This window comes from Ambystoma mexicanum, chromosome 3q (assembly GCF_040938575.1).
Source record: "Ambystoma mexicanum isolate Mex_15411 chromosome 3q, UKY_AmexF1_1, whole genome shotgun sequence".
Classification (NCBI taxonomy): domain Eukaryota; kingdom Metazoa; phylum Chordata; class Amphibia; order Caudata; family Ambystomatidae; genus Ambystoma; species Ambystoma mexicanum.
This window is the reverse complement of record NC_090926.1, coordinates 156,601,348-156,615,461: the sequence shown is the minus strand read 5'-3', so window position 1 is coordinate 156,615,461 and position 14,114 is coordinate 156,601,348. Positions and strand designations below refer to the sequence as shown.

Below are 14,114 nucleotides of genomic sequence, written 5' to 3'. Positions count from 1 at the left end.
AAGCGGTGTGCCGGGATGGAAATGACACCGCCGAAGATGCGCGCAGAACAGAAGAAGCGATGAATGATGGGCAGAAGCGCTGCAAGGTAAGGCTGTGCCTAACAGTGTTCTTGTTCTTGCAGGAGTTTTCCAGGCCTGTGGATGATGTCGAAAGCATAATCTTGTAGTCTTAACCCCCACAGGGCGATTCGCTGAGGCATTTTGGCTTGGGGATTGCCGTACAGGAACAGCAGGGCTTGATGGTCCGTGATGACTTGAAATGGTTTCCCATATAGAAATAGATGGAAATGCTTGCACGCCCCGATGACGGCGAGCCCCTCTTTCTCTGCCTGCGAGTAGGCCTGCTCAGTGGTGGACAGGCTGCGGCTGGCACAGGCCACTATGTGTTTCTGTGAGGGGTCCAATGGATCGAGTTGTGCCAGGATGGCCCCCAAGCCCACGGGGCTGGCATCGACCGTTAACTCAGTCTTCCGGTTGGGATCATAATATGACATGTTTTCCGCCTTCGCAACTCTTTCTCTTAGTAGTTTGAAGGCCTTCTGACAATCGCTAGTCCATTCAAATTTTTCATCCTGATGGGTTAGTTTCCTTAGCGGTTCACTGACCGATGCAAAGTCACGAATATAGCGATTGCAGTAGCTGGCCAGGCCCAGAAAGGATCGAAGTTCAGATACGTTAGTTGGGGCAGAGGTGTTGTTTAAGGTCGCAATCTTGTCCGGATCTGGGGTCATTCCCGATTCTGAGAATGCATGGCCGATGAATTTTAGCGTGGTCTTGCGAAATTCACAGTTCTCCTTGTTTAAGGTGAGATTGGCATTGTGTAGGGCCTTACATACCTTCATTAGCGCTTCATCGTGCTTGTTCACGTCGGCACCAAACACTAGGATGTCATCCGAATAGTTAAGGCAGTTCGGGATGTGCTTAATAATGTTGTGTACCTCTGCCTGGAATGTTTCTGCTGCTGAAGACACCCCGAAGCTTAGTCTTTTCTACCTGAAGAGGCCGACGTGAGTGACGAAAGTTTTTATGTTGCGGCTCTCGGGGTGTAGTACTAGCTGGTGATACCCCTTTTGCAGGTCAAGTTTGGAGAAGACTTTCACCACTTTCAATAGGTGGATCATTTCTGTGATCCGGGGTGCAGGGTATCTTTCTCTTTTAATGGCTTGATTCGGGCGTCGCATCTCGACACAGAGTTTTATGGCCTTGGATCCCTTCTTGGGAACGTGGATCGGGACTCTCATTTCCTGCCCTTTCTAGCGGCAGAGCCTGCTGAACTGTCCTAGGCACCTCAAAGGTGTCTCGGCTCCGTAGGCATACATGTCAACCGTGGCTGGATGGAGTTTTGGCTTCTGGGGGAGTTCAGAGTATATCTTTTCACTCACCACTTTGACAGTGGCCCCGGTGTCTATCAGGAATTCAGTTGGTCTTTCTTGTAGTTTTATGATGAGTGTCGGGCTGTGGGCCGTCGCCGTGGGGTTGCCCAGGGCATAGATGTATGCCTTCTTCCTCTGGTCACTTCCGGATGAACTGGGGTCAGAGTCGGTAGGGGATTGTTCTACCAGCTATCTTACATGTCGCCTTGACCTGCGTTCGGGACGTGCGCGCATGACGAACCTCCTTCTGTCTCTCCTTTTCTGTTGGTCATCTCCAGAATCTCTCTGGTCGCCCGCGGGTTGATTCTGGGTGCTGAGAGTGCTTGGGGCTGGGTTGGCATTGGACGACCCCCCATATCGACTTCTCGTGCGAGAGGCATTGTCTTTGAGCCGGTCTTTCCCTCGGTCTCGGAACAGCCTGCACACTTCCTTGAAGTGTGCTTCCTCGCTGCATGAGGTGCAGCGTTGTCCGACTGCGGGGCATGTTCCTTCGTGTGGCTACTCAAACCCGCATTTATAACAAAGAGTTCCTCTGACTTCTTCTCCTGCTGCAGTCTGTTCACGTTATCTCCAGCAGCGGTGTTCCCAAAGCTTTCCACTTGGGAGTCAATGGCTCTTTCCACTCTTGCTAACGCTAGGATTTCCTCCAATGGGTGGGATTTCTGCGCCGGGCGAAGTGCCTGCTGCGTGTTGCGCAGCGTTTCTTTACTGAAAGCACGTGAGTGCTGGTCGCCGTACCTGCTCCGTGTTGCGCAGTGTCCTCCTGCAGGGCGCGCATCCCCACGCTGTCCCTCACCAATTGCGGGTGGGGCCTCCGGCTCCACTGCCTCTTTCGCCGCCGCGGACTGTGCTGGGTGCAAGGGCCGACTGGGAGGGGCCGCGCCTCCGAGCGCTCAGCCACTGTTGCGTGGTCGTTGTGGGCGGACCGCGGTGCTCTTACCAAGAGGGCCACTCCGCTCACACGGTCGCCCTCGCCGCCATTGTTGTGGCCTGGCGCGGAGCAGCAGACATGCCAACATTCTGACGCCCCTGAGAGGGAGATTTCAGCACCGAAATCGGGAGAATGCATTTTCCCCATAGCAATGCATTGGGGATATTGTTATTTGAGGCGGGAGTCAGTAAAAAATAGCACTGTTTTTAATAATAAAATCGGGGGGGGGGGGGTTGGCATGTATGGAGCAGGTGGCATATCGCAGCAAAAATAGGCGGACGCAGAGCTTTGGATAAACATCCGTCTTTATTGCTATCCAACTTCCAACTGCCCTTTACTTCCCGCCCCCCTCATATGTCACTTCCCCTTCCTCCCGCACCCCTGGTCCCTTCCGCCCTGTCGTCATGGAAACGTCAACGTGACACACAGTAACAGATTTTGGATTGAACTGTTTTTTAAATTTAGTATTATGCAAGAATAGCACAAGATGCAAATACTTACAGTAAATTGTTTCTAACATGCACATTTTCAGAATCACACATGCAGTTTGTTTTAAGATGTAACTTAAAATCAAAAAAGGACCATCGTTGAACTATGTGAATGTTCACATTAGAGGTAGAATTCGATCACTTCATCTCTTGAAACGTAGAGGAGCAGTGGTTAAGGAATTAAGTCCGATATCATGAGGTTTTGAGATCGAATCGTCGTGGAGCCTTTCAATTTTATTTTTACAAAAAAGGATTATAATTGGCGCTTCCCATTTTTCTTTTTACAAAGGAGGATTATAATTTGAAAAAACGAAGAGACAGGCGGCACATCTGATATTTGTTTTACCGTGGCATGTGCAAGACATGGAGTGGCATGTATCACTGACATATGACACATGCCACAATCGGCTACTACCCCTGCAAGTCCTGAAAGTCACGTGCCATTCACGTGATGAGGAGGTGGTGTTTTGTTGCTAGGGTCCGTTTCTTAGATAGGAAATAGAACTCTACCCTACCCTGTGGTACAAAGATTATACATGATGGATGCAACTTCATTGCAATCTGCTAACTACTTAACGGTTGCTTACGGATCTGCGGGCAACTGAAACATACGTTCAGGTGCGTTACTAATCGTTATTGATGCGTGTCAGTGTTTGTTTTCGTCTGCTTTAGAGGTGTGGATCTTTTCTCTGAAGGATGTTGTGCAATTCATGCTGACAGTCTGAATGTGATCATGGCGGGCTTATTTGACCTCAGGACTATTGCTCTGTTGTACAGCTGTGCTATCAGATGACAGTCGCGCAAGACCATTGCAGTCTGTTACTTTTAATTGCTTCAGTTGAAGTGGTCGAAACAACACATCCCAGAATGCATTGTTTATGAAGCTCCTGTACTGGACGCGTTGGACACAGGTGACGTGGGGTCCTCGGCAACTCCATTCGGAAACTGACAATTAAACTATAGCAATGTCATTGTCCTCGTAGAATCATGCAAAGTTGTGAAAAGAGACTCGTTTGAAGTACAACCCCCGTGTTTTGACTATGTTAAACATTGCTAGACTACGGTGTATCCTGGAAAAATATATAAGCTTTGTCTGCATTGGAATGGACAACTTCCGTTCTTACATATATGCACAACCATAACTGCTTCATGAACGTTGTCTGTATATGCTTGTGTTCTTGGATACAGAGGACATTTCTGGGCATACCGTAATCATTCAATATACGCTCTAAGTGTGCAGGGGCTCACCCCGGAAGCTTCTCAAAATTGCTCTCAGGCCGAGGGTAATTGACCCATATCCATTAATCTCACACTAGGTCGCCCTCCACTTCCGTAGTTTGCCCCTGTGTCTCCCTTTCTATGTGCGTCGCCCTCTTCATACTCGCATGCTCTATTTATGCCCATTTCTACTTGTCTCTCCCCGCAGTCCATTCTATTTGTGTTCTCACATCCTCTTCAAATCTGTGTAAATCCGTATTTTTTTCTGAGCATGGGAGCATTGCATGCTGAAACATCCGTGATTCCAACCAAAGTAACAGTAAACGAGTATACTGAGAAGTCATTAACTTTAAATTGGGTTGTTAATCTAATGTAACCATCTTTCAGAGACCCTAATCAATCACAAACATATTTTGACACGTGTATTGTGGTGCTCCAAAGTTGGCAGGCTTTTAGAATGCTCAATATTTATAAGTAAGGTGCAGTGCGATACAATTATTTGCCAAGGACCACACGTTAAACAGTGAAGCTGGGATTCTTTCGTCCAGTTTGTTGTCATGATAGTGTTGAGAAAAAGTATCCATATAAAAGCAGACTTTCTTTTTTTGTTGTTGCAGAAATCATAAATATATTATGCTATAAGAGGGGGAGATGTATTATTGCTCGCTTTTATTGTCTAATAATAAGGGAACTATTTGGTAGGTAGAAGCGTGTGGGCTTTTAGTCTGAAACGTTCCATCTCAATTGCAATAACTTACACATAAGAAAAGCAACTGCTCATAACAAAGAAACCTTCAAAAAAAGTAATTGACCAGGCTTTCTTGGGGTGCTTCTCCTGCAGGGGTGTCACAAATCAATCCGTACTCCACGTGGAAACTCTTAGTGGTCCCATGGGTAACAAAAAGCCAATGTATTGTAATTTAAGTGCTGCGTCTAGTGTTCTGGTAGTTCTGGAGCTGCATGTTTGGCTCCCTTTTTGTTATGCACCGTTTCGTGTCCCTTTTCTATATCCTGTGTACACTACAAACAGCTGCACCACACCAGGGGTGGACTGGGAACTAAAAGAGGCCCTGGAAATAATTACTGGGGACCAAAAGAGGCCCTGGAAATGAACTTCAAAGTGGCGCTATGTTAGACATTTTCAGCAAGCCCAATGCTTTTCCTATGAGAAAATTTGGAAATACCACACAAAAGAGGCCCAGGGTGCAGAGGCCCACCGGGAAATCTCCAGAGTTCCAAATAGGCCAGTCCACCCCTGTACCACACTCAATTTAGATTATCCTCTCTGGGATGAAAAACACCAGAAAGAAGAGACAGTGAGAAATGTGTCTATCCTTTAATTTTGTCGGCGAACTTCCGAACGCGGTAAAGCACTCCATGCATGTGCAAGTCTGCGCACTTCCTTTATTTGATGTATTTGTTGGTAGCGCCCAGACTCGGAGGTATCACAGTGCTAAGAGTGGCACAAAAAGGGTTACACATGATGATTGGAAACAATATGGTCATAACATTCTTCCATAAAGATAGATGGGCAGGTTCATCATCGATTGACAGGCAGTAGTAGGCTTACACATATTTGTTGAACAGTGAAGTTTTGACTTTCTTTCGGAAGAGAGGGTAGGCAGGTTCATCTTGCATATGCTGGGGGAGAGAGTTCCAGAGGGAGGAGTGATGGTAGTAAAGCAGGAGCCCCCAGCTCTCTTTCTGGCGAATCTGGGTGTGATCAAGGCCAATGTGGAGGAGGAATGGAGATTGCGAGTGTTGTGTTTCTTGGTGATATTGTTCATGAGGTAGGGGGGCAGTGTTGTGTAAATAGCGGTGGGTGATAGGAAGGAGTTTGAATGAGATACGTGCTTTGATCGGGAGCCAATGTACCTTCTGTCGGATTTGTGAGTTATGATCAGAGCGTTTCAGGCCCCAGACTGCTCTGAGTGCGTTGTTTTATTGCAGTTGGAGTTTGTTAATGTTTTTGGTTGAGGTCCCTGCTAGGATGGCTTTGCAGTAATCCAGTTTACTGCCTATGATGGCCCTAGCTAGGGTGAGACAGTTGTTTGGGGTGAGGAATTTTTTGGAGAGGTTGATACGTTTGGTAGAATAGGCCGCAGAGGAAGCAATTGCTCTATCATGGTTTTGCATCCAGGTAACTGCCTAGGGATTTGACATGGGCAGAGACGGGGATGGTGTTTCCGTTGATGCAGAAGGAGGTGAAGGCAGGACTGAGATGTTTGAGGTGGTGTGGGGAGCCCACGATGAGGAGCATTTTTTTTTTGTCATTCAGACAAATATGATGGGTGGCCATCCATGCCTGTATGATGCTCAAGGCGCAGTTAATGTTTGTAGAATCTAGCTCCTGCAAATCATCTGCAAAGTTGGTATAGGGTATGTTGAGGCTGTCTTGGTCGTCGAAGAGGGCCTTGGTGTATATGTTGTAAAGAGTGGGGGAGAGGCAGGAGCCTTGTGGGGCGCCGTGGGAGACTGGTATGGGGTCCGCTGATGTGGAGCCCTCAAAGTGCCTAGTTGATCGGCCAGATAGGAATGATTGGATCCATAAAGTAGCTTTCAGTGCAAGGTTGAAGGTTGTAGTGAGGTGTTGGCAGAGAAGTTCGTGATTCACCACATCAAAGGCTGCACAGAGGTCTAGTAGGAAGAGGATGGCAAGCTCACTGTTGTCTCTGATGTGGTCAAGCTGGATCCTAAGGCCAAGGAGCGCGGAATCTGTACTACGTCTTGACCTGAAGCCTGATTGAGGATCTAGGGTACTGTGGTGATCGGACGATAGTTGGTGGGGATGGTAGGGTCTAGGGTGGGTTTGTTTGTTTGTTTGCTTATTTATTGTGCGCACCGGACCCTGAGGTAGCAGGGCGCAAGAGAACAAGGAAGTTTACAGCTTGGTTACATACGTTACAAGTTACAGGTTACAGAGCAGGCAGAGTAGACATTACTTTACTTTGCAAGGTAAGACAAGTGCAGGTGCAGACAAAGCGCAGCCAAACAATCAAATCTATGGCGAGCGAACGATATAGCAGGTCGGTGGCGAACGAGCAATATAGCAGGTCGTTGCGTGTCAGGTGAAGTACAAGTGGAAGTGCGAGGGTAGAGAGTCATTTAAATCTCATTCTCAGTGAGCCATTTTATGGTATTCTTTCTGAAGTTGTTGAACGTTTGGTCAGATCTAAGTGCATGAGGTAGGGCGTTCCATAATTGCGCTGCCTTGACTGGGAAGCTGGATCCTCCAATGGTGGCTAGTTTAAATCTGGGCACTAGGAGGCAGTTAGGGCTGACTGTCCTTGTAAGTCTAGTGGGATTTTTTTCTGTTGAAGCGTTCTGAAAGGTAGTGGGGGGCTTTGTTGTTTAAGCATTTGTGGATAACGGAGGCAGATTTGAGGTTGATTTTTTTCTTGGGTGGAAAGCCATTTGTGTTTACGTCTTATTTCTGAGATATGTACTCTTCTAGGGAAACTTAGGGCCGCTCTAAGTGCATTATTTTGGAGCACTTGGATTCTATTGATGATTTGTTTGGTTGTGCCTATGTAAAGGGCGTTACAATAGTCTAATTTTGATAAGCTGAGGGCTCTAGCTAGGATAAGACAGCTGTCCTCTGATAGGAATTGTTTCCCAGCTCGTATTAATTTGCATGTATAGGCCGTGGATGAGGCCAGTGAGTTCACCTGTTTGGTTAAAGATAGTGTTGCATCAAGGTAAAAACCTAGGGTTTTTACTTCTCTAGCGACCTTGATAGTGTTGCCATCGATGATGAAGGCTGAGTAGTTTTGGTTGAGTTTGGAAATGCGGGCTGCCGTACCCAGGATGATGAGCTCTGTTTTGTCATCGTTCAAGCATAGGCCATGGTTGGCCATCCATGCTTGAACGATGCTATAGACTCTGTTCACCAAAGCCAGATCTTCAACGTAATCCCCAGTAAGTGGTAGGAGAATCTGAGTACCGTCTGCGTAGTTGGTATAGGTGATACCCAGATTATCGAGAGTGGCTTGGTGAAGATATTATAGAGTGTCAGCGCGACACAGGATCCCTGGGGCTCTCCACAGGTGATGGGAATCGGGTCTGCTGCCGCTGCGGGGGAGAACACCCTCATGGTCCTGTCACTAAGGAATGACTGTATCCAGACTATAGCCTCCCCTGAGAAGTGGGCCGCCGAGTCCAAGTGATTGCATAGGACTCTGTGGTCCACCAAATCAAAGGCGGCTGATAGGTCTAGAAGGAGGAGGAGAGCTAATTTGCCCTGGTCTCTGAGTGAGTCTATTTGGGCCTTTAAGTCGATAAGGGCAGTTTCTGTGCCGTGTTGCGGACGGAATCCGGATTGGCGGGTGCCAAGGAGATGGTTCAACTCAAGGAAGTTCTGGATTTGGGTGTACGCTACCTTGTCTAATATTTTTAGTAAGAAAGGCACCGTGGTGATGGGTCTATAATTTGTAGGAATGTTGGGGTCCAATGTTTGCTTTTTTAGAAGGGGGAGTACCCAAGATTTCTTCAGATTGCGAGGGATGGTGCCCGTAGTGAAGGAGGCATTCATAAGTTTTGTGATGAAGGGGGCTAGATCTCTAGCCGCGTCCTTGATCAGTTGTGCGGGGCATTGGTCACCTATGCAATTAGAGGGTTTAAGAGTCAGAATGGTCTTCTCTACCTCAATTACCGAGACCTTGGAGAAACGGAATAGGGTGGATTCTTTGGGTTAGGGTGTGGGAATTTTGTTCAACTGAGGTTGAGTTGGTAGTGAGGCTTTCTTTAGGGCAATTTTAGTTTGGAGGTTGGCCACTTTGTTGGTTAGTGCCCGTTGTATGTCTGTACACCAGGTTTTATCTTTGATGGAGTCATCCTGTACTGCGATGGGGGTTTCCAATTCTTTTAGGATGGAGAATAGCTCCTTCATACTGGAGTTGGCTTGGGTAATCCTGTTATTATAAGTTTCTTGTTTGGCCAGGATAATATCTTTTTTGTATTGCGAAGAGATGTTTATTAGGTTGGTTTTATTTTCAGCGGTCGGATGCCGGTTCCATGCTGTTTCGCATTTTCTCTTCTGTAGTCTTAAATTTTTTAGGTGGGGTGTAAATCAGGAGTTCAGATGGTTTTTTGGTTTACTGTTCCTAAGAAGTTTAAACGGAGCAACTCTGTCAAGAGCAAAGGACATGGCATTATTGAATTCATCCACTAGGATGCCTGGGTCAGTGTGGTCAGGAGGAGAGTTCAGTTTGGGCAGAATATTATCCGCTGTGATACTTTTCTTGTTTCTGGTTAAGGGGGTTATGGCGTGGGTGTTAATACTGTGGGTCTTTTAGTGTTGAGGGTAAAGGAGATAAGATGATGGTCTGACCATATTTGGGGGGCAATGGCTGTTATAGAAGGGTTACAGTTGTGACTGGCAATCCAGTCAAGAGTTCTTCCTTTGGTGTGTGTGGGAGTATTCACGATCTGCGTGAAACCTATTTATGACAGGGTATTGGCTACGGCAGTAGCCTGGTGGTCATTGATATCATTGAACCCTAGGTTGAAGTCTCCTAACACTAAGGTTTGGGAGGAATTTTTTAGCTTCTCAGAGATAACAGTGGTGATATCTTCATTGAAGGTGCTGATGGGGCCAGGGGGTCTATAGAGGAGATAGATATTTAATGTTTGAGAGTTGGCGGTGGGTAGTTTGATGGAGAGAAGCTCACAGGATTTAAGGTAGGGTGTGGAGGTGATTCTCATAGAGACATCAGATTTGGCGATAATTGCTATTCCTCCACCACGTGCGTCTGGTCTGTCAGCTCTGAGGATGGTATAGTTTTCTGGGACTGCCAGAGTGAGAGCCGGACCTGCTGCCTCGTGGAGCCATGATTCGGTAATGGCGATGAAGTCAAGGTCATTTTCCCGTATGACATCTGGTATGTCAGTAGCATGAGCGACTAATGATCTGGCATTGATTAACGCAGCTTTTAATTCAGGTTCTGGCTGCACTGTGAGAGGGAAGTTGGCCATAGGTTTGTTGATTTTATGGTAGAGTTGGCGTCTGGGAGGGGCGGTAGCTGCCAATGGTCGAAGTAATTTGGGACAAAGTTGTTCCAGGTTGATATATTTAATGATAGGTTTGAATATTTTGGATAGTCGAGCCCGGAGTCTAAGGTTCCTCTGTGCTAGGTTGCAAGGTATGGAGATAGGTTGTATGTGGGCTCCTGGGCCATCTGTGGGCAGAAATGTTGGCATGGTAATATAGACAATGGTAAGTATGACTATCAGATTGGTGAGCGATGCTTGGTGGGCTGGGTTAGGCAGGAAGGAGTACATAATGTTGCTACTAGATAAACTAGGGGGACTAGACTTAGATGCCGTAGTTGGATACTGGGCAGAGTAGGCTAAGTGCAGTCATCAGATACTAGGTGAGATAAATGCAGCAATGAAGTACTAGGCTAAAAGCAGCAGTCAGATACAAGTCTAAAGCAGCAGTCAAATACTGGGCTGAGTGCAGCCATCAGATACTGGGCTAGAAGCAGCAATCAGATACATGTCTAAAGCAACAGTCAAATACTAGGTGAAGATAAGGCTAAATACAGTGATAGGAATATTTGGGCTAGATGCAGCAATTGGGAATGGAAAGTGTGCTAGCAAAGGATGACTTAGCCCTTTCAGCGTACAGTGGTCTCTAGGCGACCATAGGGGACAACGCAATAGTACAGTGGTCTCTAGGCGACCATAGGGGACAACGCAATAGTACAGTGGTCTCTAGGCGACCATAAGGCACAATGCAATAGTCCAGTGGTCTCTAGGCGACCATAGGGCACAATGCAATGGTACAGTGGATTCTGGGCGACCATAAGGGGCAACGCAATTGAGGCAACACAAATGGCTGAGTATAGGCAGCAATGGCTAGGCATAGGCAACAGTGGCTGGGCATGGGCAACAGTGGCTAGGTAGAGGCAGCACAAGATGGCTCAGCATAGGCAGCAGTGCTATTCATGCAGTTATACATACTCACAGTGAGGGTGATCAGCGTGCGAGCGTGTGCAAGGCATAGTGGTGGGCTTACAGTAGCAGGCGCTATGTAGCAAGCAATAGTCTGAATATTTAGATGTTGGAGCCCGGAAGGTAAAGTTAGTGGCTGAGCAATGAATACACATGCCTAGCAATGACCATATAGATCAAACATATATTGATCTAAGGAAGCAGAAATAGCGGGAAGTGCAATACAGAAGACTAGCATGTGAAGATATAGAATGGCGCCCTGGGGATGTATGGAGAATGGGCGGTGCAGGTCTAAAGGGTGATGGTTGCAGCAACGTGTGCAAAAGTACGAACTGGGTACTAGGGGTACAATATGCTAAGAGTCCAATTATACAGGCAGGACATAAAAAGCTAGAGATCCGTTTTACAAGCAGTGCATGAAACGCTAGAAATCCATTTTAAAGGCAGTGCAGAAAAGGTTAGAGTCGCTTTTACAAGCAGTGCACGAAAAGCTAAAAAGAAAGCGTTTTAGAAGTAGTACAGATAAAGCTGAAAGCACAGGCATTAGATCGATATGTGGTTATGTTGTACAGCAACTAATGGGGAGAGTAAGATGGATTTGATCGCCAAATGGTACCAAGTGGGATATTCGTAGGCTGGCAACAGGGACAATAATAAACACGTTTGGGAGGTTGCGTTTGGGGAAGAAAGCACAAATGGTGGGAGACACGTGTATTGCGAATGCTCGCAAAGTTCCAGCTAGGTAACGCATAAGTGTCTAAGGTCAGTAAGTCAATCTTACAGGGCGCAGTACAAGCACTTACCCAGATTAGAGAGCGGGTGCAGCACTGACTCTGAAGGTAATAATTGGGGAGTAGGGCAGCATTCCTGGCCCCTGGCTTCGACAGCCCACGACAGGCTCAGGACAGGGAGCCTTGTTGAGTGGCCTTTGTGGGTTGGCCGGCGTTCACCTGCCGGCGATCGGATTGGCTTCAAGTGTAGAGGAGCAGCCATTCACAGCTAGCAGAGGCGATTCGGGGCTGTGTGCAGCAGGAGAATGAAAACGAAAATACGGTCAGCCATCTTTGAGTGCCCGCAACCTCGTGGGCCTTATTGGAGGCAGGCAAAAGTTTGATATAATGAGGCAAGGGCCGGGTCTTTGGCTGAGACACTGAATTTAGGTGTCTAGCAATGAAATTAGGCGCACAATGCAGATTTTAAAACTGCTCGAGCGCAGAGTGTCGTCGGGGGAGGTGGCATCCAAGATGAAGCGGGGGTTCACCCCAGGCCTCACCTGTGTCGATGGTGGCACTGCTCCTGCAGTGGGGGAGCGGGACCAGCTCCTCCAGGGCTCTTGATACAGGGTTACTTCAAGAGAGGCGTGACCCAAGCTTCTTTAATGGTTGTCGGAATTGAATTGGAATTAGCCAGCTTTATTGATGCATCAGTTATGGTGGGAGCCAAGGGGTCTGCACACATTTTGACAATGTGAGCTGGACAAGTGTCTCCAGCACAGTTGGAGGTTTTCAGGTGCTGGATAGTGGAGAGGACATCAGAGGGGGAGACTGCAGAGAATTGGAACTGTGGAGGGTTGGGGGTTGCTAGCGGTCATCATGTTGCTGACCTGAGGGGTTGTTGACATGGGTAGTAGAAGGGATTTTTTAGAATTGTTTTGTCCCTAAGCTTCTGTGTTTTGGTATCGAGGGCAGATTTGATGAGCGATCACCATGCTTTGTTGTTAGGAAACGTTTCAGATGGGGTGGGCTGGGTTTTCGAGCTCACTAAGAATGCGGGGGGGGGGTATCCCCAGTTGTAGGGGTGATTTTGGTGGGGGTTGGTGATAGGAAGCAGATCAAAATATGATCTGACCAGGGAAGGGGAACAATGGAAGATATGGGAGTACCCAATCAAGGGTTCTTCCTTTTTTGTGGGTGGGAGATAAGACCGATTGGCTGAAATTCATCTCTTCGAGGGTAGCTGAGAGGGCGGAGGTCTTTATAGCCTAGATTAAACTCTCCTAGTAATATGAATTTAGTATTGGGCTTGAGGAGAGGGGTTATGAGGAGGGGAATGTCGGTATCTGGAGTGCCGGTGTGGGAGTGTTGGCGGTAGAGGAGTATTATATTGAAAGTGGTTTGGGGGGAAGATTCAAGCTTGACCAGGAGGAGTTCATAGCCTGGAGGGCACTGTAGGGGGAGGCTCTAAAGAGGACGGCGGATTTGTGGATGAAAGCAACTCCTCCTCCAAGGCCGTCTTGACGGTCCATTCGTAAAATGGAGTATCCGGTGAGTATGGTGAGAGAAAGTAGGGGTCCTGCTGCTTCATGTAGCCAGGTTTCAGATAAGGCTAGTAGGTCGAAGTTGTTGGCTATTAGGAGGTTGTGGATATCGGATGTATGAGCACAGATGGATCACACGTTAACCAGTGCGCAAGCAAAGGTGTTAGGAGGGGAGGAGGTAGGTTGTGATGGTGTACTGGGGGATAGGGGAGGGAGAAGGGATAGTAGTGCGGGGGCTTTACGGCTCTTGGGGCAGTAGTGTTTCATTTCTTGGGGAGTTATGGAGTCTATAACAGAGTCTGTGTAAGTGGGCTGGGCCTAGACACGGTGTTCGGAGTTCCTGTGGGGTAATGTTGGTGGAAGAGAGTTTGGTCTCTGGCTGGGAGTAGGGGCTCTGGACCCTGGAGCGAAGCCTGAGTAGTCTAGTTAGGCCTAAACAGGGCGCTGAATGCACAGGGTGGTGCAAGACTGTGGGGATGTAGGTTTGGGAGTTTTGATGCGTGGGGCGGACTAATTGGAGGAGGTTCTTGGGCTATTGTGTGGCATTGGGGAACCAATCCAGGTGAGGCCGGGTAGCCGTGGGAAAGGTGCGGGGGAAGATATGGTAGCTGTGGAGTTATCTGGCTGGGGCGGGGCCACAATGGCCCTTATGAAGGGAAGGAGGGCGGGCAGGCTGGGTGTTCTGATGATTATGAAGTATTTGGGAGATTGGCTGGTTTCAGGGGTAGGTTGAGCATCAGCGTGTTTGAGAGTGACTGAGTCAGCAATGGGAATGCGGGGGGCATCAGCGTTTACTATATGCATGATCGGTTCGGCAGAAACATTAGAGATAGGATGTTCAAAAATACAATGGTCAGCGGTAGGGTTGCGAGGGATGAAGTCCAGTAAATTGG

The 14,114-nt window shown here is 47.7% G+C and overlaps 1 protein-coding gene across 1 annotated transcript in view; it reads left to right on the top strand.

Moving 5' to 3' along the window:
* The first annotated feature begins 3,255 nt into the window (after positions 1 to 3,255).
* Positions 3,256 to 14,114, top strand: part of SLC11A2 (solute carrier family 11 member 2) — a 679,758-nt gene continuing 668,899 nt past the window's right edge. The window contains exon 1 of the mRNA XM_069653368.1: positions 3,256 to 3,410. The gene's annotated coding sequence lies outside the window, so the exon portion shown is untranslated. The remainder of the gene's footprint in view (positions 3,411 to 14,114) is intronic.